We start from the raw sequence: 27214 nt of genomic DNA, 5'->3' as shown, positions 1-27214 counted from the left end.
TTTCCTTTCTAAGTCAACTTAAAGAACCTCTCACTCAAAACTACACTCTCCTGGTGATGGCTTGGCATCCAGATTGTATCACAGATGCCCCGTTAATCGAGATGCAGCTGAAGTGTGGCATTAATTGCATTGTGTTCTGGGTGCTGAACTCAGGGCTTTTGTTTTCTGTTCTCATGGCCAGCTTCAAGTACATTTTGAAATACAGTAAAGCTGATTTTCTTTTCTGAATCTTGGAATCTAGCTCTCACCTACGTATTGTCCCCAGGACCCTGAATAGTGCGTGGAACCCAGTCTCTGCCTACTCTCCACAGTGCCACCTGCAGGCGTAGCACGGAGCTTGGTTCCTTCCTCCCATCCCCAGTGCAGCATCTTATCTCCCAAGAGTTCCATTTCCCAAGTAAATTTTAGTCAGAAGGCAACCTGTGCTAATATACACCGAGATATATGAGAAGGAAGAATCGTTTTCCTAAAAGCAACCTTCTCCTAGATAACTAGACAACCTTCTAGTTATCATTATTGAGAACAATCTTTGGCAGGTAAAACAGGATGTCAGAGGAGGTGGAAACCAGGATGACAGCCATTTGGGTGTCTGTATAACACCTGAAATATGTCAGCTCCAGGCATCCTGAAAATGGCAAATAAAGGGGACATGATCGAGGCATGTTCTCTTAAGTTGGGAGCAGACAGAATGAGAAAAAGAGTAAGTTGGAAGGGGAGGAATAAAAGGCAGAAAAGAGAGACAGAGGTAAGGGGAAATCGAAGTGGGAGATGAGTGCTCTGTGGGCTTTGAACTTCGTGGGAGCCTGCCATATTTCTGAAGAACAAACTTATTGGGAATAAGACCACCCATGTATTTATTTAAAGGATTTTTAATGATAGGAGTATGGGAGTTGATGATATTGTCTTTTCTGCTATGGCATAAGCTTACAATTTTATATAAGATAATCTATAGTATAAATAAAATATTAGAAACAAGATGATTATGAGGTCGAGAAGACTGAGAGAAGCATTCAGAGGAGATTTTCTTCTTACCACTGTGCATAAAAATCCCGAGATTTATAAATTACATATATATGCATAAATGTATGTAGTTATATGTGTATATACACATCAACTCAAAACACTATATTTAAGTGTGTTGGGGGAAATTTTTCTTCTACCTTTGTAGGTTCTTCTCACTGATCTAAGAATTAATTGACACATGACAGATTAACAGGAAAAAAATAAACAAATTTAATTACATACATACACATGGAGGTTCTATTTGAATACGAGGCCCCAGGAGAAATCTGGTAGTTGAGGCTTCTATGCCGTCTGAGCTAAGGAGAGGGAGATAGTTATTTGGGACTTCAAATGGGAGAAAGGTGATTCACATGGAAATGGAAAAACAAATGTTCGGTAAAGGTTTTCTGGGCTGTTTGGAGCCAATGGGGTGGACTCTGATTCCTAGGCTCTGCCCACACCTATGGTGATCGCTCCCTTCCTGAAACAGGTCCTCTATCTAAATCCTTTGACGCAGCTATTCGGGGTTGTTTATGGTTCCATATAAATTTTTGAAGTGTTTGTTCTATGTCTGTGAAATATGCCATTGGTACTTTAATAGGTATTGCATTGAATCTGTAAATTGCTTTGGGTAGTATGGACATTTTGATGATGTTAATTCTTCTGATCCATGAACATGGTATGTTTCCACTTGTTTGTGTCTTCTGTGATTTCTTTCTTCAGTGTTGTGTAGTTTTCTGCATACAGGTCTTTTACCTTCTTGGTTAGGTTTATTCCTAGGTATTTTATTTTTCTTTTTGCTATATCAAGTGGGATGGCTAGAGGAAACAGTATTAAAATAAAAAGAGGACCAACTGTGTGGGAAAACATATTTGCCAATGATAACTCAGGCAAGGGTTTACTCTCCAAAATATATAAAGAACATATGACTCCACGCTAAGAAGACAAGCAACTCAATTAAAAATGGGCAAAGGACTTAGACAGACACTTCTCCAAGGAGGACATACAGAAGATCCAGAGACACATGAAAAGATGCTCAGTATCGCTAGCTATCAGAGAGATGAAAATTAAAACCACAATGAGATCACTTCACACCAGTCAGAATGGCCATCATAAACTAAGCAACAAACAACAAGTGTTGGAGAGGATGTGAAGAAAAGGCGACCCTAGTACACTGTTGGTGGGATTGCAGACTGGTACAACCACTATGGAAAACAGTATGGAATTTTTCTAAGAAAACTAAAAATGGATCTGCCTTTTGACCCAGCAATTCCATTGCTGGGAGTATATCCTAAGAACCCTGAAACACCAATCCAAAAGAACCTTTGCACCCCAATGTTCATAGCAGCACAATTTACAATAGCTAGGTGCTGGAAGCAACCTAGATGCCCATCAGTAAATGAATGGATCAAATAACTATGGTACATTCACACAAGGGAATTCTATGCAGCAGAAAGAAAGAAGGAGCTCCTCCTACCCTTTGCAACAGCTTGGATGGAGCTGGAAAGCATTATGCTAAGCGAAATAAGCCAGGCAGTGAAAGACAAATACCATATGATCTCACCTTTAACAGGAACCTAAACAACAAAACAAACAAAGAAGGAAAATATAACCAAAGACACTGAACTAGAGAACAGGCTGATAGTGACCAGAGGGGAAAGGGGAGGGAATTTCAGGGGAAAAAGGGAAGGGTTTGCAGGAACAAATATAAAGGACACATGGACAAAAACTGGGGAGGGGGTGGAAACTGGAGGGAGGTGGGAGGGCTGGGGGGGTGGTCTGGGATGGGAGTAAAAGACAGAAAACGATACTTGAACAACAATTAAAATTAAAAAAAAATTCTTTGATGCAGTAACAGAAAAGGTCAAAGGTTCTTCCCGAGTCTTTTGCTTCTTTTTTTTTTTAAAAAGATTTTATTTATTTATTTTTAGGGAGGGAAGGGAGGGAGAGAGAGAGAGAGAGAGAAAGAGAAACATCAATGTGCGGTTGCTGGGGGTTATGGCCTGCAACCCAGGAATGTACCCTGGCTGGGAATCGAACCTGGAACACTTTGGTTCCCAGCCCGCGCTCAATCCACTGAGCTACGCCAGCCAGGGCATGTCTTTTGCTTCTTAAAAATAAAATAGCCCTCACACCAGAGAGACGCATTTAAAAAAAATTGTTTTAAGATTTTTTTTTATTTATAGAGAGGGAAGGGAGGGAGATAGAGAGAGAGAAACATCAATGTGCAGTTGCTGGGGGTCATGGCCTGCTACCCATGCAAGTACCCTGACTGGGAATCGAACCTGTGACACTTTGGTTCGCAGCCCACGCTCAATCCACTGAGCTACACCAGCCAGGGCTGAGAGACGCATTTTAAAGTGGCAAATTTTGCTTCTCTACAACATGATGAAGAGAGAAAAAATGAGGTGAGTTAAAGCATTCTTTTAAATGCATTATAAAATGACCTTTTAAGGCCCACAATTTTAAAGAGAAAGAACAGAAGCACACACCTATGGTGTTTTAATAGCCTGGTATTAATAGGTAAAAAAACACATGCATATGTGCGTGTAGAACAAAAAAGGCTGAACAAAAGAATTTAAAGTGCTAAAATTTGATTGTGGAAATGAGTCCAGAATTGGAGGAGTGCACTTTCATTCTTTCTCTTCAAAATCTTGTTTCAACAGATTACTTTGTAAAGCATTTGAAAGAATGCTCCAACTCACCCATTTTCCTTTTCTTTGACAAGGCCTTAATTTTTTACCATTGTAATTAAATTTTGCATTTATTCTACTTTAAATGTTACTTATTTTGAATGGCCCATTGTTTACTTTTTTATTTCTTTGCCAACAGTAAAATCTCTAAGACCATAATGGAAGGTAATGCTAATCAGTTAAGAGAGGAAATTATTTTTTTAAATAAAAGGAGATAAAAGAAATATTAACTAGTGATATAAAAAGGACTAATAAAATTATTCTAAAATGTTTTCATCAGAAGGGTGCTACTGGTTAACTATCTCAGGCTTTCAAGCAGTTTAATTATCTACTGACAAAAAATGCAAAGCTTTAATTCAGGAATGAATGTGCTTTTATGTATCAGTAACTTTCAAATGACTAGATTATTAGGTATACCCCCGGCAAAACTGTGATTTCTATTTTTCAACAATACAGGATCCATTTGAATGGTTGGTAACAGCTTCATTTCCCAAAATGTGGGAAAAATGCTGGTAAGTTATTTGTGGCTCTCGGCTGAGGGTGGAGACTGGACCATCAAAGCAGCGTAACTTCTTTGACTTCGTTCTTATGAGATGGAATCCATCTTGCTCCCTGTTTCTCATTATTTCAGGAACAGTAATCACTTAATGCTCCTAATTCTAGTGTTCTGTTAGGTCTTTCCTTTCATTAGAGAGTTTGGGAAATATCAGCTGGCATAGAATCCTGGAATTAATACCCTCATGAATGAATTCTAGCTCATTAGAAAATTTTAATGATTCCTAGAGAAATTAAGTAGAATGAAAACTCCCTGAAGATCAGAATATTTATAGTGCTTGGCATAAAGTAGATGCCAATAAATATTTGTTGAATTAGAAAGTTGGATTCAGTAATTTACTGACATACAAATGTGTGAACAACATATGATAGGTATTGTCCTGGCCTATATGATTGTTTCAGAAATATGCATAAGTTTTTGCATATTATTTTGCTATTCTTATTCTAGGATATAAATATGATCAGGCATGACCCCTAGCTAATATGCCATTTATAAAGTGTATTACCTTATCCATGTGGTTTTCCTCTTCAAAAACTTATCTAATGAGGAAAAGTAATTCTTTAAAGTATGAGGTAAAGCTTTATGAATATGTGCTTTATTAATGGCACTTGTAAAGACATTTCTATCACATATGAGTTTATTGAAATATTTTTATTAAAATAATTTTCTCACTTTTCCATGGAAAAAGCATTGGATGTAGCTCAGTGAGGGGGCGAGATCAGTCGAGCGAGGGCGCCTTCTGTCTGGGGTACTGCTCGTCTGCTTTGGTCACTGTGGGCGTCGGGACAGTGGACTCAGTGCCGGCGTCTGGAATAAAACCGGAAGATGTTTTTTAACTCTGTACTTTTTAATGAAAACCAAATAAGAAGAGTATTATCAAGTCATGGGCTACACTGAAAATTATGTCATTAATTTTAGAAGAAAAAGCACATGTGTTCTCATATGTACATATATTACAAATGATATAGATTAGAGTTCTGTTGTTACATTTTTATTTTTTCTAAAGAAGTATTTCCATGGTAAGTGAAATGTAAGGGCAGACCTTTGTCATCCAGGTTCTTCAGGGTCTGCCAACCTTGTCTTTGTCACATCACACACATGTCATCATGCTCAGGGCACTCAATTACAGCTGCGGAGAGTCCACAGTCAGTGAAAGTAGTCCAGGGATGCACTCAAACGCTTTTCTATAGACCCACGATCTTTGTTCCCCAATGTGTGAAATGAGGAAATTGCTTCTCTAGTTATCACATTTTAAAAATGCTTGTCACCTTTGTCCTATAATGTTTTCTCTCTCGCTGACATCTGTCTCTGTGTCCTTCCACCATAATTCCCAATCATTTTCACTTAACTGTTTCTGAATTATATTGTGGCAGTAGGAAGATTTTATGGTACTTTACAAGGGAGAATCAACTCCAGATTGACTATGACAAACCCTGAATCCACCACTTTAACATCAAACACTTCTTTAGGATGTGGTTTTTACTGAAAAGTAAAAAGCCATCAACCCCAAGATTGCAGGTTATAGTACACAGTCTTTTTCCAGAATACAGGTCTCCATTTTTTTTAGCAATTGCCATGTGCAAGGCTCTAATATACATGTTTTACGTGTGTAAATTCCTTTACTCTTTATACCAAGTCTATCTAGTAGATTTTGTTACTATCCCCATTTTTGTAGATGAGGAGCGTGGGCTAAAGAAATTACTTGTCCAGCTCACATTTTTGGTCTTAAAGAGGAATCAGGATGGAAGTTTAAGCGATCAGGCTTCTGAGTTTACATTCAATGTTTCTCAAGACCTTGAATTTTTACTCTTTCTGGAGTTAAAAGTAAAATACACCTTGGTTCTTGTCTAAAGAAACTAGATATTTAAACTAAGAACATGGAATCAGCTGGAATCCTTGATTCTAGGTGAAAACAATCCCAAAATGCGCAGAAAACACCCAAAATCACCTGAGTGTTATGGCAGCCAGACTACAAGCGCCTCACCAGGAAGGTATTAATGGCCAGAGAACCAAAACACAGTGGACCTAATCCACGTCTCCCACCTACTCACCTATGTAGAGCCACTCTCATCCTTTGGTCCATATGTTTCCCTAGTCACAACCAACATAATCCAAATCTTGTGCACCCAGCTCCTCTATTCTATTCTACATGATTTGATTTCTTTTCCAGGGCAGTTTGCTGGTTGTCTCCCACTAGTCACTCTTCCTTCTTGAGTAAAAGTGTGGCTCAGTGAAGACTAGTTTACAGCTCCGCTTGTTCAGAGGAGTAACCAGTGACTAGGTTCCTGTCATTGACAGAGCAGATGTGTCTGTGGTATTTAAGGAGGCCCTTCTCCTTTTCCACCCCTTGCCTAGTTAGTGGATGTTATGACTGCTATTGGGAATGACCAAGTGCCCAGAAATCCATAGGGATTTCTATGAGGTCCCTATTAATCAACAACAGTCTTCCAATACTTCCCAAATACCTTGTGACAAATAAGATTTCCCAAGGCCATAGAAAAACTTCAGATTTTCTGACCCATTTCAACAGGTGTCCTGTATCAAATAGAGGAAATTCTAAATCATCTGCAAAATGGACTATTAATCCACACACTAGACAAATTTGTTTCTATATGTTTTTCACCTTACTGCAATCTGATATGACACATGGGTATGCCTACCTCCCTTTCTCATGATAATGTAGTTGGCTGGATTCTAATGGTTTGAATCATCGGTTTATATCTTGGAACAATTTTTACCTTGTAGAATTAGAAAACTTAGGTCTAAACATTGCCTGTTGGTGTATGAAGTTCTCACATACCTGTCATGTTGCCACAATGGTTTGCTGAAAATTGTATCAAAATGTTAACATGTTTTTCTCATTGCCTCAGTGTTTTCCAGAAGATGGCATTGTAACTGAAAGCTAAAGATCCGTGGAATTTATTTCTTTTTACGTTAAATTAACCCAATGCAGAAGATAGCTAAGATTGGCCTTGGATGTTCTTATTGGCATTGTTCACTTGGTTTTAAAGAGATCTGAAGTGTCTTATGGAGCACAGACAATCTTGTGCTTAGTGTGTAAAATGTGGCTTGGACAACTCCCTGAGCATTCTGCCATACTTGAGTAGATGGTGGAATAACTTTTCAGTATTTTATTCATGAACCCTATTTGCTGTTTACTTGGCAAGTGTCTTTTAAAGTAAAATCTGAAAGTTGTTCAACTGTCACTATTACATATGAGTTTTTTGTGTGAGTAATCAAAAAGTATAAATTTTCCAACATATTTTTTTGTTTTGAGCAAAGGGAAAAGGGTCTAAGATTTCATTTTACTTTGTATCCTAGAATAAAAGCCATGGCATTATAAATGTAGTGAACATAGCATCTGACACTCAGTAAGGACTCAATGTGTGTTAAATATATGAATAAGAAGTAAGCAGAAGTTGGTAAAGAAAAGATGTGATGGCAAGGGCCAAGTTAATTAATTGCTAACAAAGGACTAACAAATATTTATTTAAACTTTTCATGGACTAACAATTGCATAACAACCAAGTGGTCTCTAGAATATGGTAAAATTTCTCATCGTTATTAGTGTATTTTAGTTTGGTTGGATTTTTCCCAGGGTCAAACTCTGGCTCACTCCAGTGGGTGCCTATGTCAGTACCGAATGGCAAAACTCTTGTTTGTGAGATGATGTTTGTAAGTACAACAGAGGGACTTATTTGGAGTTGTGACTTGCATTGAGTTGAGAAAACTTCTTAGATAAAGTAAATCAGTGAAATCTTTCATTCTAGCCCTTGGGTTGTGTCTGAACTTGAGCAAAGGTGTATTTTTCTCTAGTCTTTCCTGAAGTTATCCATTCTGATACAGACTAGAGAACGCTGTGAAACAATTTGGGTTAGAGAGGACAGTCGACAGAACATGCTGAATCTGCACCCATTCTCTGTAGAAGCTGAAGCATTTTAACTTTATTTTTGAAGCAATGAAGGACTGGAAGCCAGAAAGTGTTGAGATCTGATTTGCTGGATGAAGCACTTCCTCTGGCATCAGAATACAGATGAACAAGGATGCAATTGAACCCGGGGAAGCTGTTTTGTTTGACGCAAAAGACAAGGAAGATCAGACAGATTAATAGCTATATAGAAGTGCTGGGTTTCAGAATCATTTACGAGAAAGATATGTGAGGGCTCGATCGTGGGTTAAATGTGGGAGAGGAAGAAGGCTTCTATGTACTGTCAGGTTGCCGGAATGTGTGGTTGGGCAGAGCTAATTCCACTCACTGAGTTAGGCAGTCTGGGGAGAAAGGCTTTTGGGGAAGATGATGCATTCAGTTATTCATGGCTTTTGTTTTCTTTAAAATTGACATGATTTTAGAAAGGCAGCTCATTAAACTTAGTAGCTATTTACAGTTAGTGATGTTGTTACTTGGAAGAGAGAAAGAAGAGAAAGTAGAAAGTTGGAGGTCTGACTGAGGTGATACCCACCTCACTGGCCTGTCCTGACCTTGGTACTTGTATTTCTGAAACTCTCTCTGGTAGGCATTTTTTTTTTACCATGAAGAAGATCTAGACTTATGGCCCAGCCTGGTCTCAAGTTAGGTATCGGGAAGGTCATTGTGCAGAAGTTCCAGTTGCTTAGTAGGTTAGGTGGTTGAATGAAAAGTCACAGCAATTCCATACATGGTTATGCAGAAATCTCCATTTCACTAGTTTGCTTGATTTTCCCAGATGAAGATAAGGCGTCCTTACTGCTAACATCCTTGGCGTTGAGAGTGTAAATACATCTGCAGAGAAGTCCTGAGCTGTCCCACGGTTGCCTCATTGCTCTAACCTACGGTCGTGGAGACTGTGGACCTGTGGGGCCCCCAGGGCTCACGTCAGCTGACCCCATTTGTCAACATGTGGTCATTACAGGTCTTATTCGAAAGTTGGGGATCAAAGGGCAGCAAGATGGAAAAAGAATCCGTCCAAAATAAAATGGGAAAACCATTGTTCAAAAGGTAATGAGAAAGCCATAAAGCTCCATGCCAGGAAGAACGTCATGAAAAATTTAATAATTTATTTAGTGTCTTTATTATGTGATGCATAAACACTGTTAAAATCTATAATTTGTAGTCTCCATGCTAATATGGACTTTTGTGAAATACACCTGCCACCAAAAATTTTTTGAGAGTAGATGTTATACTATTAAAATTGCAAATTCTTCACAAATTTTATCTAATCGGATTATGAAAAAAGGTCACACACAAAAACATAATCACAAAATTAATGTGACTCAAGATGATATTTGAAACCATATTTTTTTTTCTCTGTTCCATAGCAACTGGGAACTAACCACATGGATCTCCTTTTAAATGTCTCAGAACTTAAATACACAGTTTGGACAGATGGTCAGTAAAAAGGTTTCTTGTAGAATTGTTCAATGAATAGTAACCTTTAAGAAAATGTTACTTCTCAAAATATGCATGGCAGAGGCATCAGTTAATTGTATATATCCCATTCCAAAATGTCTAACTTTACTACTTTCATATTTTCATAGACCTAAAGATGTTTCTGTAACTGATATTCATCTTTTTGCTCTGCCCCAGGATTACCCAGGAGAATGACAGAGCTTATTTAAGAGAACCTTGGGTGTTGTCAGTAGTAATCTCCACAATAATAGCTCAGTACATGTCTGTCTGTAATTCACTACAGAGCACAGTCTGCTGAAAAGAGTAACTGTTTCAAGAACACTCACATGTTAACATACTAAATAAATGATCAAGAACAGCATTCTCTCTGGAGACAAATGCAGCATTCACAATACTTTTGGAATGGTGCTATTTTTCCTTGCCCTGAAATTTTTTAAGATGAATACTGAGGCGAAGCATCATAAAAAAGAAAGTCTTCATGTTGGGAAGTTTTTCACATACTCTTAGAACTAGGTTTTCAAAATTGATTTTGTTTTAGGATTTAATGTGGACCCACAAATTGCTACATGGAGATGAGAATCAATATTTATCTTCTACTGTCTTTATTAGAAAAATTTCTAAACTCTGTGATTAATTATATTTTTTCATTTAGTTCATTTGACTTGTTCTGTAAGGTTTCTTATGAAATGATATTTTTATTGTTTTATCTAATGATTCACAATTAAGGACTTGAGTAGTAGTTTTAAGAAGCTATTGTTATATGGGGTAAAGGAATAAACAGCACAAAGTAATAAATATATTATCTATTGTCCTGGAATCCAGGAAAAAAAGCAGATAATTGTTGTAAATACATTTCAATTTCCTGATAAAGATAAAAACACATTTTCATAAACAGCATGCTTTTAATGGTCTCCTAAATCAATACGTTCTTTATAAAAATGCTTTCTGCTCCTAGTAGTTAAGTAAAACTCAAATTCCATTTTTTCCTAATGATTTAGGAAATAAAGGAACACCATTTTATGTGTTTGTTTCTTTGAATAACAAAAAATGGTGTGTTGTGAAAAAGCATTCCTGCACTGCGTGAGTTTTGTCTCACACACCATTCTTGATACAGGAGATGTGGGACATCAGGAGAAGGACGAGCATGTCACTGCTGCTTCTGATTTACCATTAAGGTATTAAACGAAGCACAGGGGTGTCATACCCAGTTGTCTGGCTTAATTCTCCCCCCCCTGCCCCCCTCCCCGCTTAATATCTTCAGGAGTCCCATATAATGGATCTTATTCTGTTGAACTTGATTCAATTCCATAGCTAGTTATTGGTTGGTTGTATGTTCTGGAACTTTGCTAAGCCTAATATATAGAACTGAACAGAGAGACATGCGTTGCATGTCTTCAATGCATTTATCAGTGCATTAAGAATGCAGGTCACATTATTGGTTTATGACAGTCATGATGTCCACCACTGTAGCCACGTCTACTCAATTATTCTGCGTGGCACCCAGCCCCCTGCCTGGGAACGCTGTGGTAGGGGTTCTGGATCCAGAGGTGAGCATTTATTTGGTCCCCAGTGTTCCATCTGCAGACTTGCCAGCAGTTCTTGAGGGGTTCACAGGAAGGATTCTGCCCAAAGGGTGTCATTGTCATTGATACTCTTTCTGAAATGTAGAGGGTAGAACAGGGAAGACACTAGAGAGAGGCAGAGAACCATGATAAGAACACACACTCCCACACAAAGAGGTACATATGTGTATTCACCTATGTAGGGTGTATATATATGTAGCCTATATGCATCTATACTATGTATACAGACACACATATGCACACACTAAGCACTGGTTATAAAAAGGATTAAGATTTCTTTGGCCACATACACCAATGATAAAATAGACATTCTTAAAAAATATCCAGGGCAAGTGATTTTATAATTGTATTTCTAAACTGTTTTAATGTTCATTTATTCTTCTTGCTTAATTGTTCCTTTATGCCCAAATTCATGCTCTCTTTGCACAACATAGATTTTATTATCTGTGTATCTATCTATTTTTACTTATATGACACTTTATACAACCCTGAGCTACACTTTCCTTTTTGTTTGTGTCTTGTCCTATGTGATTATTTTATGAGCTCATATCTTAAAATATTTTTACGCTTTATTTTTCTTAAACAATAGCACTTACAATCACCTTGTATAATTAGTCAAACTCTTCTGTAGCTTGGGTAAACAAATTACAAGGAGTGCAAATGAGCTGATTTTCTGAGAAAATGATCATCCTCACATGTAGCATCTTTAGTGAGTATGATTTGAAATCAATAGATTCCATCAACAATATCATCATAATTCTTTACTATTTTTTTTTGTCCTGGAATCCAGAAAAAACTGCAGGTAATTCATTCCCCATACCTGTTTGTTTAGTCCAATATAATTTCTAAGTTAACATTTGCTGATCTATCTCACATTCAGTGCTAGGTAGGCTTTAATGAAATTTCGAAATCCTTTGTGAATTATGTCAAGTCATAAGCATTCTTGTGATTTTTTTCCTACTTGGAATTAAATATATATTAAGTTTAGTGGTTTTGAAAGGGTACTTGATCTAACTACTATTGGTAGAGTGGCAAATTTTCTAGTCCTGTCATTGCAGCTTTTCTTACACATTGCTTGATTTTTTTAAAAAAAGATTTTATTTATTTTATTTTTTAGAGAGGGGAAGGAGGAAGAGAGTGAGAGAAACATCAGTGTGTGGTTGCCTCTCACGTGTCCTCCACTGGGGACCTGGCCCACAACCCAGGCATGTGCCCTGACTGGGAATCCAACCAGTGACCCTTTGGTTTGCAGGCCTGAGCCCAATCCACTGAGCCACACCAGCTAGGGCCCATTGATTGATATTTATTAGTGTATAGTTATTCCACGTGGCATTTATAAAAGAGTCAGCGTAGCAACAAGACAACTTAAAGATTTGAGAAGTTTAGTAGGCTCAAGGGACCAATAATATGAATGAAGACACATGATTTGAAAGCATTTATATCACAATAGTTTTGAAGATTTAAACATTAAGCTCATATATTCTTCCTGAAAGGAGGCACCTTAGGGAGTTGTCACCATCTTACAGTTTCTTGGCCTTGTTACTTCATACAAATTTCTTTATATTTTTGTTTATTTTTGTTGTACCTGTGCTCTGTCTCCAAACAATAACACCATTTAAGGGCATAAACTCTTTCTTAAACTGTTTCTAAAATGCTTGCATTCACCTTTAGCATTTGGCACAGTCCCTTATGTACAGGGTGACCACCTCCATCCATAGCAGAATATTTTTGTTCTTCTTGAATTTAATTTCTAATTGGGGTCTCCATTTCTTGGAGTAGTAACAATGAAATGACATTTTTTCTTTTGCCCAGAAAAATGGGGGTGGGAAGCAAGAAACCGTGAGATAGGACAAGGATTATATTAGGTTGGGAAGACAGGGGCTCTGGTCTACACTGGCCACATATCTTCCTATCAATTATTGACACTTCCATTGTTTTATCTCTGCCTTAGAGGGGTAAACAGGGTGCAGCTGTTTTATCCTTCATCTCTCTGCTTGAAGCCTCTTCAGATCAATCCCACTCACGTGTGTCAGAGTTAGTGGGGCTACTCCCTTGCCCTGCTGGGTTGTAAGGGGCTCTGTGAGGCTTAGTCTCAGCACTGGGTTTTCCAAATCCCTGAGAACAACAGCTTAGTTTTCCCCTGTTTCCTAGTTTTATAAACTTATATGAGGGTTCTGTCCTCAGTACAGAAAATCAATATCTATTTGGGCAAGAGATGATTTGTGTGTACCAGGGAGTCTAGTTTTTATTTCTTCTGTGTTCACTTAGTTTTTTAGACCTTTTGTTCAAGCAAGAGTTCTTCCAGACCTAACTTAAAATTAAAGTCAGAAGGAAATCAAAAGATTAGAGGGTGACAGTGTCAGAAAATATAGAAAATGTGTGTGTAACATCTCTAATTATTAACCCCCCTCAGTATTTAACGTTAAGTACTCAATGAATAGATGTTGTCATTGCTGATGATTAATTTATGAAATGTTGAATACATAACTTTTAACCCATATCTTTTATAAACAAGACTAAATATTTTATCTTTTTATTTTATTTAATATGGTACTTTTTTAGATGGATGACAGATGGGCACAAATGGACTACTAACTTTATTTTAATTTATAAACTTCCTGGATGTGCACTGAATCACATTCAGACTTTCATTTACCTTTTAACCATCATTTGCATGTCTCAGTTTTATGAAGAATATTTTATCTTTTGTCATATCAGGTCTAGATTTTGATTTAATGTGAAGGAATGTCAGAGAAGAACCTAGGAGATAACCTGCAATCCAGTGACTGTTCATGATTTCCTGAAACAAAATGTTACTGCACCGAGGAGAGATTTTTTAAAGCTGAGCTCCATGAAGGAGGGAAAACAGCATGAGGTGGCAAAGTAATGGGGAAGTAAGTTTACAACAACAGCAAAAACAAGTTGTCACCAGACCTTAGATGCCAGGTTCTTGAGTCTCAGTGTCATAGACAAGAGCATTGACCTCAGCACAAGATCAAGCAGACAGAGTATATTGCAAAGGGCTTGTGCACAAGGGATTTGACCAGAAAATAGAAGTCAGGCTTCCTGAAGCATTCTTGTGGATGGCTTACACAGGGGCCTTGGGGTGGGTGTAGGGCTTGGGAAAGACGATGAGGTCAGTGGTCCCACCATCGCCATCTGGTGGTGAGTGATCCCAGACTAGTCACAAGACGTTTGCCATAGACAGTGGACCACTCACAGGTCCTGAAAATAATGCTTGTGCAAATATTTTACCTACCATTTAACTGACAAAACAACTATTTTTCAGAACATGATGTTAAGAAAATATGTCATTTATTCTTTCCTTTGAGGATGCAGGTAGGTGAACTTCAACTGTGGGATTCTACTGAAAGCAAGGAATTGTAGGCTTTTAAGGTGGAGTTCTTTTGGTTAAGATGGGCTCCCGACGTTATTCCTGTACAGTCTCAAAGTCTTGGCTCATTTCTGACTGGCAGTGTGACCTTGGACTAGTCACCTTTTCTTTCTGGAACTCAGTTTCCACTCTAAAAATTTCAGTTAGTTGACTGTAGTAGCTAATTTCTCAAGAGTTCATAGATTTTGATAATTCTTTTTTTATCTTTATTATTTATTTACTTATTTGTTTTTAGAGAGGGAAGGGAGGGAGAAAGAGAGAGAGAAACATCAATGTGCGGTTGCTGGGGGTCATGGCCTGCAACCCAGGCGTGTACCCTGACTGGGAATCAAACCTGCGACACTTTGGTTCGCAGCCTGAGCTCAGTCCACTGAGCTATGCCAGCCAGGGCTAAAAGTGTTTTTTAAAAAATATCTGGAGATCAAAAAGAAGATTTAAAAATCAACAATATTTTGAAAAAAGTCATAAAAATAAAATTATACTCAGTTCATTCAGTCCCATTATCAATTCTTGGTTATCTTGATTATTGGCCAATATTTTCATGAATCTAGTTATTTGTTTGAGTTCTATAAATCTTTATCCAGTTTAAAGGTATTTAAAAGTTTATTCTTAGAAAATTCTATTTTAGAATAAGTCAGAATCCTTCCATGGATCTTTCTAAAGATGTAACATATTTGTAAATACATTAGAATAAAATAGTGACTATCTGTAAATGACAAACACTTAAAATGACAAACACTTAAAATGACATGGTTATAGGTCTGACTATAATGCAATTGATAAAGAACTTTGCTTTTATGTAACAATATTTTAAGATATCCATTAGAATTATAAGTGAAAATATGTTTAACTTTGTAGACTTTTGGATATTTTTATATAATCTCTAGAACATCAACTTTAATAAAAATATATGTAGACATGTAGAACATAGTTACTATTTTTTATTTGACAAAGTTTCTCATGCACTTCAAACATATCAAGTAAACCTGATTAGTTTAAAATTTCTCTGTTATAAGGAGAGAGAACAGATATTTGAGGCATTCCAGCAACCATTGGGATAACTCTAGGTTAAGGAAAAGTCTCTTAAACCTCTAAAATTTAAACCTTGGGAAGGTTGTCAAATAATCTTGACCAAAAGATCTTATGTCATTCTGAAGCAATATTAAGTTATTTATTTACCCTCAGTGACAATAAAGATATCAAACATAAATTTAGGCTACCAAACTTCAGTTCTTAGGATTGAGAAGATGGTTTCCTGGAGTAATCAAGTATCTCATTAATATATTTTCTGGCTTTTCTGTAATAAAAAGCCAAAGGTAGGTGAACTTAAGACTTGTGTAATGATCAGTGTTTCAGTATTCCATGTTATTTCAAAATATCTGAATATTCAATAATTTTTATTATTTAACTTTAGTAAAACTCTAAAGTTTCAAGCTATCAAAGACTTTAGAAAACCATGTTTAGACATACATATAATCATTTCTGAAAAGCTTTGTCAAAACCCTTCATTTTAGCTAAATCTATTTATTAGTTCTTAATAACTCCATGAGATTTTAAACTCAGTTATTGCCCAAGCTATTTTCTTGACAAGTTTTAAAGCAGAACTAACATAAACTTTTTATTAACCCAGGCAAAACCAACATGTATCTTATGTTAATAACTCTAAAGGACCTCAACCAAACTTAAACCAGCTTTAATATCAATTATTTTTATCCAGACCATATGACCCTGAAAAAAATTTGGGATAGTTTCTATTTTTTACTTTATAGAAGCATTTAATTTCTTTAAGCCAATAAAATATTGCACCCTAGTAATGCCACCCAGAGGCAGAAAGCATACCACATACACTGCACAGATAAACATATATCGCAAGAAAGACCATATGCACAAATGATCATGCTCATAACCCAAAACACTGATATAACTGTTGCTGAATGAGGTGTGTGTGCATTAGTGACAATTAGTGATAATATCTTAAAGGTTCAAGGCAATAATGAAATATATGAAGTGAGTTTACTGTTTACTATGCTGCAGTATTATTTTGTAAGTTATTTCAACATTCTAGCTTCATACAGAAAATAGAAGTTTCCATTATTAGTTCTTGGTTAATAAAATATTCAATATAGTTTACTCAAAATAAATGCTTTAAATTAATAAGGCTTTTCATTTTTTGTGAAATACCCACTTGCCGATCTCTGAGGTAAGGACTGCTTGCGAAAGCGTGGGGCGTAGCATTGGCAGACACCTCGCCCACTCCTCCTCATTCGCTCCTGCGGTTCACTGGTGCTGCCACTGCCCTGGGGCCGGGGGTGCTGATTTCAGGTGCGGTGCTCTCCTGATCACGTAATTCGCTCTGACCTTCTTTCCAAAATGTTCCTTCCCCACGCTGGGGCCTCCATTCCTACTTCTTTATCAGATTTCAGCTGAATGCCCTGAACTCGTGACTCAGCACTGTTCAGTCTTTCCGAAAATAGTCTGCCCCCTTCCTTCACAGTGTTTAATCATGATTTGTGAATGTTGAATTTATTGGGTTATTATCTGTCTTCCCAACTCAATTCCCAACTCAAGTGCAATCCATTTGAGGGCAGGGATCATACTGATCTTGGACCACATTGTTTTCCCAGAGACCAGTGTGGTGTTTGGCACGTGGCCTGCAATAAACACGTCTGGAGGAAGGTCAGGTGTGTACTGACGAATGAGGGAGGCCCACGATGATGGAAGCAGTGTGTTTGGGTTTTACAAATGATTCTGGAGACTTAGGCTATGTTTACATTCACACAGCTACTTGATAAAAAACACTCAGATTCATGAAGCATCTGAAAATCTAGAAGCAACTCTTCTAAAAACATGAAATGAAAGGTTTATTTAATTAAATTTAGCTTTCTTCTTCTCAGAAACAAAACACCCTCTGGTGGACCTGGTAGCCATGGATACAACCCTGCTGTTTAAGGGCATTTATAAAGACAGAGCATGTGACTGTAACGAATGCATCATGGACACAGCATCTCGACGTGAACATCAAGTTATTGGGAAGTGTTCATAGGTCCTAGACTCTCAAGGGTTTTCACTGTAATTTGGGGAAATACCTTATCTTTTCTGTGCCACCACAGTCCATTTCAATACAAAGTATTTGTCAGTGTAACTTAGCACTTGAAACCCTACGTAACTCTCTGAGAATTTATATAAATTCTTGGAAATTATCGCTAAAGGACTCTGAGCCAAATCTGACCACTGCTGGCTGACTCTAAATAGTCTCAAAATGAGTAAAGACCTGAAGAAGTGGGAGGGAGATCTACTGGGAAGCCGCACATAACTTCTCCTTTATTTCAAAAATTCACTAACTCTTAGCTTATAGTTAGCAATATATACTTGACATTATCATCTTGAGTTGCTTCTTTACAATTTAATAGACTCTTGCTAGAGGCCTCAGGATTTGCATTTCCTCCTCAGCCCTGTAACTTGCCCTGTGTCCATGGATTATCTTCAGGGGCGTCTAGACTCGTTTTTCTCACTTTGGTTATAGCTAATCATGTAACACAGTTTCTGCAATCTCCAATTTAGAGTCCTAATTGCAAGCTTCTGTACTATTTTGTGGCTTGCAATCATCCAGTCTTTGGGGATTAATTCATAATTTGATTGTTCAGAAGCATGTGTTTCAGAATGAAATAGCTTGCATTAGTTCATTTGGAAGGGATAGAACAGCACGTCAGCTTGATTTCTTAAATGCCAGCAGTGGATAGGGCTCCGGGAGCTTTTACGCAGACTCTTCAGTCACTCAGGATGTAGATTATCATAATTAATGCCCAGAGGGGCTATATCTTTCCTATTTCCTAATAGCAACTAAGAAAATAAAGCTCCCTTTACTTTATCTGTCATGAATTTCACTTAAGATCCGAGACCTGAATGTGTGTGTGTGTGTGTGTGTGTGTGTGTGTGTGTGTGTGGGGGGTGGGGGGGTGAGGAGCAGGGGGCATGGGTAGCTGTGGTAGTGAGAGTGTGGTGAGATGAAATCAAACCCCATGAGCTGTATGCTTATTTAATATTACTCCTTCCAAGGATGTATAACTACACCTGGAGGGGCACGACTACAGTTTCAGGTAGGGATGAAGGATGGTAATATGCTGATCACTTCCTTTGTGCCAAGTACACACAACCATCACTTATTCATCTTTTAATCTGAGAGGTTTCAAAGATGACGGTTAGAAAACAGAGGCTCAGAAAAGTTAAATCACTGGTCCAGACTGGCCCAGTGTCTTCACTGCCTTTACTCTTGATGGTTCTGGAGAGTACCGACAGTCCCCAATTTAGGATGGTTCAATTTAGGATTCTAAATATCTTTACAGTGATGTAAAAGCAATATTCATTCAGTAGAAACCGTACTTTGAATTTTGAATTTTGCTCTTTTTGATTAGGTAGTGCAATACTCTTGTGATGCTGGCAGTGGCAGTAAGGTGACTTTGCCCACCAGCGGGCTAATGGATGTGTTATGAACACATTTGAGGTAGGCTAGGCTAAGCTCTCACGTCTGTGAGGCCAAGTGTGGGAAGTGTGTTTCTGACTTACAACATTTCCAACTTACCAAGGGTTTCTCAGGACATCAGCCCATTGTAGTTCAAAGAACATTTGCATTCTGCTTCCTCACCACAAATGCAATCTTCATTTCTTGGAAGAAAAATGTGTACTCTTCTTTAAAAGATTGAGTTTCCTAAGGGTATTGTACAGAGAAATTTTGAAGTTTGGTTACAACCAAGCAGAGAGGAACCTGCCAGGGTCCATGGGGCTCCTTATTAAAAGAAGGCAAACAAAGGAGAGGGGTAGGAGAAAGTGTGTATGTTCACACATTGGTATGATTATTCCAGGCTAGAGAGAGAGCTTGAATCAACTCAAGTGGAAGAGATATTTTATGTGGGCCTGTGGGATTCGTAGTGTCTGATCGTGTCCACTCCAAAATCATAAAGCATCTTGCTTTGTCTCAGTGACTTTAAAGATCTCTTTTGGAAGCCTTATGTTTGTAAACATGAAAATGTAATTGTGGCTCACTGAACTTCTTCATTCTGCATGTGGATTCTGTTCTTTCTCCAGGTCTTAATAGACAGTTACTATTAGAATATTCTTTATAATAAAACTCCTAAACATAAAAGAGTGTTATTAGGCTTTCTCCCAGTCTTACCTTCTGTAACTAAAATTCCCCTTTAAGAGTCAACCTTTTTAGAGTCATGACACCAGAGTTAATATAAATTCTTTTTTTTTTATTAATCATTGTTCATATACAGTTTTCTCATTTTTACTCCCAATCCAGTAAATTCTTTATGTTATATGTTTATGTATGGACTTGAGATATATGTATTATATGAGGTCTATCCAGAAGGTATCCAGCCATGTAATATGAAAAATAGAAACATTTATAGAAGAAGATACATGATACAAGGAACATTGTGCATAGGACAATGATACCTTAGTTGTCTTCAAAGTAGGCACCTTGGGACATCACACAGTTCTCCCGATCACCATCAACTGCCCATTTGTATTTTCCTGAATCTCATTGATGGTCTGAAATCTCTTCCCTTTCAAAGGTGATTTTAGTTTTGGAAAAAGCCAGAAGTTGCAGGGCATCAAACCTGGGCTGTAAGGGAGGGTGAGTCACCTGGGTGATTTGATGTTTCACTGAAAAATTCTACACGAGACATGATACATGAGCAGGCATGTTGTCATGATGAAGCTGCCGATGACCAGTTGCCCAAAGCTGTGGCCTTTTGAATCACCCAGATAGTTTCCACAGAGGAATGTTGAAGCTTAACACAAAATTTGATGCAGATGCATTGCTTTGTTGCGGGAAAGAATAACTCACACGCGGTAGAGATGGTGGAGCGTGACCCTTTATTACGCAGGTGGGCTCAGAGGAGACAATGGGACTCCAAATTCCGAGCCCCGAACTCTGACCTTCTGGGGTTTAAATAGCCCCGGGCTTCCTGCCTACGTGGCGTAGCAAGGTTACAGAAGCCCAAATGCAGAAGTTAGATCTAGTTACCTTATTTGGCTAAAACAAAGAACAAAGCACAGGGGCTCAACATGGTGGTTGCCTGTCACAGCTCTACTTGCACAGTCATTTTGAATGCGATGGCCACACAGTACCATGTCCATGCAATGGTGTCTACCACCCCCACTGACTAGTACAGTGAAGTCGTCATTGTGCACGCATGTGCATTCCAGTCCTCTCTCCTTGGTGGTCCTCTCTCCTAGGTTATATCGATGTCATGCAAACCGTTCTTGTTATATTAACAATGGTTGGACTTTTTCTGGACAGACTTAGTCTATATGCTACATCATATATATTTGAGAAGTTATAATTTCTTAAAAGATTCAGAAAATTTAAGCTGATTTTAAGATTTTAACTACAAAATTGGAAAGTAATTTTAATTCAAGACATATTAAGTTTAAATATGCCATTTAAGATTTTTAATTGTATTGTTTTGGAACAGTGGAATAATGTGCTTGTACAGGAAGTGTTTAATGAAGCAAATTCAAAGGCAGTAGTCCATAAGAGGCCCAATTTGTTGAGCTTCCCAGAGGGTCTATTATAAGCTCTTTAGAAAGTGGGAAGAGGCTCTTTCTATTATACAGTGCTCAGTGTGGGGCATCACCAGTAAACATTATATGTGACTTAAGGCTGTATTTGCTTTCAGTGCTTTCCGAAAGAGCTGTATAAAGTCAGAATGCTTCATCAGTTAAACTTGATATGCTACTGTATATGTCAGAGGTACCTCCCTACTAATCCAGAGAAAAATAAATTTATACTCCTCTCCTGGAATAACCTGGCCTCCATCCTCCTTTCTCTTGCCTTTTTACAGTTGTAGCCCATCATTTATCTTATCCATCACTTGTGGCATCCTCTGGCCTTCCCTTCCTTTCTGCCATTCCCCTTGTAATAATTGTTTTCTCTTTCATATAAGTTTTCCTTTCACTTTGTTTTGACTCCTCTGTCAAAGTCAGCCAAATTAATTACTTCTTCCAGCTTTGAATCCTTCTAGAATGTTTTCCCATTTACCATGGGACATTTTTATTCCTTTTGCCTTTTATGAGACCGAACCTTTGGCATTCTGCCTTTGATTTTTTTGGTCAGTTTGACTCTTTGTCTACTCATTCATTAAATATGCGAGTTCCTTAAATTCCTGACATTGGCCTTCTTCATCGGCTTAGCACTTTCTCCTTGGATGATTCCACCCACTCCAAAGACTTCACCACCAGCTTTGTGCTCATGACTCTGTCAGGGAAGAAAAAAATTTTATTCTGCATTTCTAGGTTCTTCTGACTGGTCTAAGAATTAAATTGGCATGAGACAGATTAACAGAAGAAAATCAACTTTAATTTTTTACATACAGAGGCCCCATAGATATGGTTCTAAAGAATTGACCCAAGCAGGCTGCTTTTATCCTTTTTAGACAAATCAACAATAAATTTGTGAAGAACTGACAAGACAAAGAAACTTAAATGTGGGTACTTATTGGTGAAGAAGTTAAGTAGCATTTGTTGACATAGCGCCCTGTGTGCTGAATGTCTTATCACTTTTTTGGTGATGTTTTATCTACTGGTGCGGGGGTGGGAGGTGTTTACCTTTCACAGGCAGATTTATTTGGCTTTCAGGGAGACTGAGAGGAGGGTCAGAGTGTCCTTCTTACACCAGCTGTTTCTCAAGTAACTTTAATTCAAACTAACCACTATGCCCAAGTGGCATATACTTTGGGGTGGCAAATTTTGCTGCCCTTCAATTCCTTAATATACAGTTCTAGCCCTATTTACTTCCCTGTGCTCCAAAGGGAACTCTGTTAGACGGACTTTCCTACCTCTTTTTTTCTATAGAATTTAGGGTGGTTTGATTAAATCTTGTTTTCTTAAGACAGCCTTAGTCTGAGTTTCTCATTTAGATTGATGGCTTCTTTTCACCCAGGCTAGAAAATAAATATGTAGGGCTCCATTTTTTTTCTTCATTTGTCAAATCCTGACAATTATATCCCCAGAATATGTTTGTTCTTTATCCCTTTGTTCTGTTTTTCTGCCACTGCCAAGGGTTAGAGTGGCTGGTTCTCCTGTCTGTAAAGCCTTTTCTCTCTTAGCATTTTCTTATAGTCATGGGAGTTATTGCTCCTCTATAAAACTTAAATGCCTCTCATTTTAAAATAGTAAATGCTTAATTATGTGTTGGGGCATTTAAGATCTAGTCTCCTGTTAATTTATAGTGTCTTTTTTTTTCTCATGACATCTTTCCAAAATAAAAGTCAAAACTTAAGAAAGCTAAACCTACTGCTTAGGTCCAGAATACTTCTAAAACACTAGGCATACAATTCAGTCCTAAGTGGCTTCATGTTCATGCTTATGTGGTTTTGATCTTTTCCCATCTTCTCTTTTCATTCGTTACTCATATCTTCCTTATGCTTTAATGCTCAGTTTAAATGTTACCTCTTATTTGTCACCATCCTGCATCAGACTAGGCAAATGAGTAAATTCTCCCCCTTTTATCATTTTGTATGTAAGTATCTGATGCACTGATGCACTTGTTAATTCGAATTGTATCAGTTAATTTCATGTCTGTTTCTTCCACCAATGTTGTAACAATATTAGTTCAAGGAGTGGAAATTATTCAGGAGACTAGGAAATCTCTATAGAGAGTTCATTCTGGGACCCTAAAATGCCATTTTTGGAATTCCAGGTGATATTGAGGCATCCACCAAGAGGTCAGAAGGCTAGACACTTTTAGGATTGTAGCTATCTCATTGTGGCCATCGGTATATTTCCATAAGTGTATACTGGTTGGCTCCAGTCAGCCTGGTGTATGATTCATTGTCTGAGATATCATTTCACACAGATGACTGTGAAGGAGAACTTAGAGTGGCCATTAAAGCAGACTGTTAGCAATAGTAAAAATGAGAATGAGAATGATATTCTATGGCAGGGAAAGGGACAAGAAGCAGAGGAAGAGCCATTTACGACAGAACTGAATGCCTAGTGTTTTAGAAGTATTCTGGGCCTAGGAAGGTAGGTTTAGCTTTTGTAAGTTTTGACTTTTCGGTTATTTGACAGTTCTAAGCCTATAGGTGGGAGTAAAATTTGTTTGATTTATATAATTATCCTCCACTAAACACATTTGCTAATGGAATTTTGTTAGGTAATTCATGAATTCTTTTGAAAATTATTTTATTTGAATGTGTATAATTTGAGGTTTACTTTTTTAAGTGATTTAATTTATAACAAAGAAGCCACTATCATGTTTCTCTTTGTTTCAGAAAACGGAATGCGTTGAAAAGCAAAATCATGTCTTGATGTTAGTGCCGCCTACCTAAATTCCTTTCTTCTGGTAAGAGTTAGTTGGATATGTTACTGCATAAAGCAGGGGTGTCAGACCCACTTTCATGGAGAGGCCACATCAGCCTCGTGGTTGCCTTCAAAGGGCCGAATGTAATTTTAGGACTGTATAAATGTAACCACTCCTTAAGTGTTAAGCGAGAACTTGGCACTGCTGCCATGTAGAAGCAAGGTGCCAGGCTGGATAAAACAAGGTGGAGGGCCGGATTTGGCCCGCAGGCCTTGTGTTTGCCACCTGTGGCACAGAGTCAGAACCCAGGAGCCAAAGTGCTCCGCTGCTGTCTGACCTTTGAACGTCATGGAAGGAAGGTACCCTGGCCGAATGTGTGTAGTCCAGGTCCTATTTATCAGCTGCACCAAAGAGGAAAACTCTTCTTTGTGTGTGTAGGGTGTCTTCAGCCTGGGCTGGAATGCTTTGACTGAGTTCGTCGGAGTTAACTCAGGAGCCAAAATCCAACTTTCTTCCCCTCCAATAAATTGTGCCTTATAAACTTCTGATTACTTGGTTCATTTTCCTGAAGCTAATACCCCATTTCAATAATAAAAGCAATTTCTAAATTTTCCTCTTAATATTGAAGACCTGCTGCTTTCTGATGTAATGATTACTTTCCATTACAATGCTTCTGAGATGCCCATTTAACATGTCAAAGTTGTCAGGACTTTTAGTGCTAATTTTATTTTTCTCCATTCAAACATACATTTTAGCACTATGAATTATTGAACGATTAAGGGATTTGGTCTAATAGGCTCACTTAGTGGAGGGAATGTAGCTCTAAAGGAATGACTATAATGCTGCTTCCTAACACAAAGCCTGGCACATAGTGGACCCTCAATAAATATTTGTTGGGTGAATGCAGACTTAATACATATTTTTAAATAGTAGTTTTGAGCAGGTATTTGATTAGTACCTATATATGTCAGGAGGAATGTACTGTGGGATAGAATGAGGGCATACTTTAAGATGCACTTTATTTGAAATGTTAAGACTTTTAAAGAAAATATGTTTGAAGCACATTTTTTCTATACCTTATTTTACTTAGACCTTTTTTTCCTGAAAAAAAAATCTATCATTTTATTCTGTAGAGTACACCCAAAAGGGAAGTGGATTATTTTCTATTACTTAACTCCCTCAAACTATAGCAGAGTACTTCATTTTGCTTCAGTCTTTGTGTTGGGTTAACTTGGAGAATAATAAAGTATAACCTCTTGCTAGAGATACTCTCAGAAGAGCAAGTCTTTTTAGTAATCAGGGTGCCATTTGTCCACAGAAGCAATGCTGTCTTGTCCATAAATTTAGAAAGTGGATATCTTTACAGGCGCCCTAAAAGCAAAGCCCATTTTAACCTCTGGTGGGAGTTCAGTGTAACTTCGTAGAAAATGAAGCTGAGAAGCCTTTTGATAGAACTGCTCAATGTTTTAGGGAGAACTGTAAACCCATGCAAAGGTATTGCACCATTTATTATTATGTGAAGAAAATATGAACCTTGTTTAAAATACACAAAAGTGAATTGTCTACATTCTGGGCTATACATCAGGAGGTAATGCCTGACTTTTGATGAGTGTTCGCTGCTCAGATGTTGAAGAGAGTGTCTGTTGTGGAAAGATTTCAATATCATAGGGTTTTTGTTTCTGTTTTAAACTGCACTCAGGAAGAGAAGTGCTACTTTAGGCTAATTAATTCGTTTTTTGCAATGTAAGAAAACTCTGGAGGGGCCTTACTTTTTATCTTTTTTTTTTTAGCATTTAAAGGTATTTTTATGTACTTGTTGCACATTTGAATTTGCTATAAAAATACTACCGGGTATTGAGTGGTAGTTCATAATGAAAAAGAAAAAAAGACATTTATGCTGAAACATCCAAGTGCTTTTAGTTAGAAGAGTAAAAATTGTTGATATATTTGAAGTCTTTTAAATATGTCTTATGTTTTCATGCCCATCATTTAGCATCGTGTTAAGTTATTTTACCACATTAGATAGGTGGGGGATTAAGCCCTGACTTATGAAGTTGATATCAGAATTCAAAATCATAAGCTCTCAAATCCTGGAGATTTACAGTATCTATTTAATATTTAAGTAAGTGTGCTTTAGGTGAATTGAATCACATGCTTTCTACATTTCATGGCTTCCCTCCAACAGTGCCTTTTAGTACATTTTTTAAAATTTTGGAATAATTTTAAATTTAGATTTACAAAGAAGTTGCAATGGTAGTATAGATAATTCCTATATACCTCTCATTCTTTTTTTTTTTCAGTTTTTTAACATCTTATATAACCATTGCACATTTAGCAAAGCTGAAAAATCATTTGTTCTTACTGAATTTACTTAACTAAATTCCAAAATGTATTCATACTTCAGTAGTTTTTCCACCAATGTCCCTGTTCAAGCCTCTGATCCCAGCCAGGATACTATTGTACGTTGTGTTTAAGCATTATGTCTCCTTAGTCCTCTCTGGTTTATGACAGTGTCTCAATCTCTCCTTGGTTTTCATAAGTTTAACAACTTTGAGGAGGACTGATTAGCTGTTTTGTAGAATGCTTCTTAACTCATGTTTGTCTGATGTTTTCCTCATGAGAGACCATGATGACTGCTACAGAGATAAAGTTCCCTGCTCATCACATGGTATCAGAGTCACCTGCGTCCACTGTGGCTTACCACCATCACATTGGTCTTGAGGTCTTGATCACCCAGGAGGGGAGTCAGTGAGCTCTAGCTTTCTCTACTGCACAGCTACTTTTCCGGCCTTTTCTGTACTCTGTTTTTGGAAGTAAGTTGTTAAGTGCAGCTGACAGTCAAGGCTCCCTTCCTCTTTTTAATGACTCAAGGAATATGTGGAGGAAATTCCCTTCTTGTTTGCATTGGAGATAATTTTAATAATACCATATCTGCACGTTTTTGTATTCAGTACACTGTGCTAAACGTGGTATCTCAATTTTTCAGTACAGCAAACCTGTAAAATAGAGGTTATTTCATTTCATAAGCATGGAAACTGGCCAGAGATTAAACAATTTGACAAGATCACACAGAGTGAGGGCAGAGACCCAAGTCTGGTGGGCGCCACAGCACTTGCTTTTAAACACTGTGCTATACTACCTCCTTGGTGAACGTCCCTAACCTTTCTAAACTTGGCCCTGAGAAACTTGCACATACTCTTTGTTCTGGCTTTCTGGGTCAATCCACATTAAAATATGCATCTGTGGGGTATGCATCTTTGTATGAAAATATATAACTTGACAATTCACCTTTT

General features: G+C 37.6%; 1 protein-coding gene across 2 annotated transcripts in view; it reads left to right on the top strand.

Moving 5' to 3' along the window:
* MARCHF1 (membrane associated ring-CH-type finger 1) overlaps positions 1 to 27214 on the top strand; it is a 560630-nt gene that overhangs the window by 25584 nt on the left and 507832 nt on the right. Inside the window, exon 2 of one of the 2 annotated variants that reach the window (XM_045831238.1) lies at positions 23893 to 23963. The exons of the other annotated variant lie outside the window; for it this stretch is intronic. The gene's annotated coding sequence lies outside the window, so the exon portion shown is untranslated. The remainder of the gene's footprint in view (positions 1 to 23892; positions 23964 to 27214) is intronic. 2 annotated transcript variants of the gene reach the window in all.

The sequence above is a fragment of the Phyllostomus hastatus genome, unplaced genomic scaffold, assembly GCF_019186645.2.
Source record: "Phyllostomus hastatus isolate PE091 unplaced genomic scaffold, TTU_PhHast_1.1 phas_contig_159, whole genome shotgun sequence".
Lineage (NCBI taxonomy): Eukaryota > Metazoa > Chordata > Mammalia > Chiroptera > Phyllostomidae > Phyllostomus > Phyllostomus hastatus.
The sequence above is the reverse complement of the archived record's forward strand: the minus strand, read 5'-3'. Positions and strand labels throughout refer to the sequence as shown.